Source organism: Octopus bimaculoides, chromosome 4 (assembly GCF_046866305.1).
Source record: "Octopus bimaculoides isolate indiv1 chromosome 4, ASM4686630v1, whole genome shotgun sequence".
Taxonomy (NCBI): Eukaryota; Metazoa; Mollusca; class Cephalopoda; order Octopoda; family Octopodidae; genus Octopus; species Octopus bimaculoides.
Window position 1 is genome coordinate 97507349 of NC_142931.1, and position 2500 is coordinate 97509848.

Sequence of the window (2500 nt, forward strand, 5' to 3'; positions counted from 1 at the left end):
AAGTAAATATGGTACGGAAATCAACTGTAAAAAAGAAGTTCAGGTCATGGTGACAGGAGATAAACACGCAGAACAAGCAATGAAATTAAAATTGATGGAGTTTAATTCAATGATATTGGGATTGTATAAATGGACACTCTAATTCAATTGGCAACTCTAATCAACGAAAATGTAAACAATTTAATAAATCTGATCAACTATTCAAATGCCTTGACAATTCTAATCAATGAAAATATAGTGTATGAAATCGAGATAAAGAGGCGAATTGCAATGGCAGCAGCATAATTAACAAAAGTGAATAAAATCTGGATTAGTAAGAACATTGCAATGCGCGATAAACTAAGCTTAATACAATCTACGATAACTAAAATTATGAACATTCCAAATATGCTTTCGCAGAATTCTCAGCATCATTCTGAAAAACTGCTTGACCAACCAATCATTCTTAGAGCAAGTAAATGAGCTGGTCGGGAAAGGCAAAGTCGATCTCGACGGAATTTGAACTCATAACGTAAAGACAGACTAAATACCGCTAAGCATTTCGCCCGTTGTGCTAACGTTTCTGCCAGCTCACCGCCTTAAAGCAACTTAGATATTGGTAACTCTATGATATTGAGATGTGGACAGGGTTGAAGTCATTAGAATACATTACAAAAGCCGAGGACTGACAGGGATTGAAAGACTTAATATATTAAATAAATGATAATAGCTAACCAACATATATATATGTAAACACACGTACACACGCACACACATAGATATGTATATGTGTGTGTGTGTGTGTATATGTATCTATATATTTATGTATAGGTATGTCAGGTCGCTCTTGAGTGCTACTGGTAACATGTAATCCAGTACAATCTGTCGCATGGTCGAGTCGTCGGCGACCAAACTGGCAACTCCACCAGGCTTGCTTGGTGAGAAGGGTGTTGTTGGACACCCTGCGGGATGAAAAACAAGACTCGTCAAATGACGGAGGAACTCCTGAACAGTCAACGGCCATCCAACAAAATATCTGTAAATATGTACACATCTTTTTTTTCATATATGTATATATATATATATATACTTTTACTTATATATATATATATATATATATATATATATATATATATATTATTTATAGTTAAATCTTACTTTATATTTTTCAATTGCATATCTTTTACTTTTTTATGTATATATGTATGTTTTTTTTTACTTTTATATACATATTTATATATATATGTATATTTTTACTTTTGTAGACATATTCATTTATATTTATTGTATATCTTTTACTTTTTACATTTATATATATTACTTATATTTAATACTTATTTACATTTGCAAATCACATATAGTACTTTTCTTTTCTTTTTCTATATGCATGAAAGAGCTACTCTGCGTCGGTCACCGGAGTGATATTTCATCACTTTATAGAGTGTTTGAGTGTCGGTTTGGTGTCTGGAATGGGATAGCTAACCTCATGGGCAGGTAGAAGCTCTTTAACCTTGGTTGGTAATCTACCTAGGAGAGGGAAATCTCTGAAATAAAACCTGAGGCCTTGGAAGTCCCTGGTTTTGTCAATTTTCATGTCACACCGGCGAAAGCCTTCTTGGGCCAATAGGTGGGGGTAATGCAGTGCAAGCTACACCCATTGAAAATTACTCATCTGCACAGGTACTTCCTGTACGACAAATCTTAGTAAAATCATTGCAATGGTTGGTTGGCAGAAACCTAAAAATGCACTTGTAACTTACTCTAAAATGTCTTAAACAGATTCAGTAAATGGCAAAAAAGGCTTGGAAACGTCAGGGGAACATGTATAGCTCGACAGGTGTCTCAGTGTATCACAGGCTGGGCCCGGTCATCATTCTGCCACTATGGTCAAACAATCTTCAAGAAAAAGTAAAAATAAACACCCTTTGAATTTCGGCTGTTGGAATGTGCGCACACTATATATATATATATATATATATATATATATATATATATATATATATATATATATATATATATATATATATATATACATATATAGGGCAGGTAATCGTCAATTAGTAATAAAATTAATAATTAACAATTTTGCCGGGTAGCTCAGTATGAAAAAACCTTATCTTTGGCTGCTATTTCTGAATTCTCAGTATGTTGGAGAAGCAGGATACTGCTAATCCCTATATATATATATATATATATATATATATATATATATATATATATATATATCTATATCTATATATATATATATATATATATATATATATATATATATATATATATATATATATATGTATATATGCATGCATATATGTGTGTGTGTGTTTATATATATGTGTATATATATCTGTATATATATATCTGTATATATATATGTGTGTGTATATGTGTATATATACGTGTGTGTGTATATATATGCAATGTACATGTATGTGTGTGTGTGTGTGTGTGTGTGTGTGTGTGTGTGTGTGTGTGTGTGTGCATGTATATATCTTTATTTCTCTCTGAGGCTTACACAGCAACA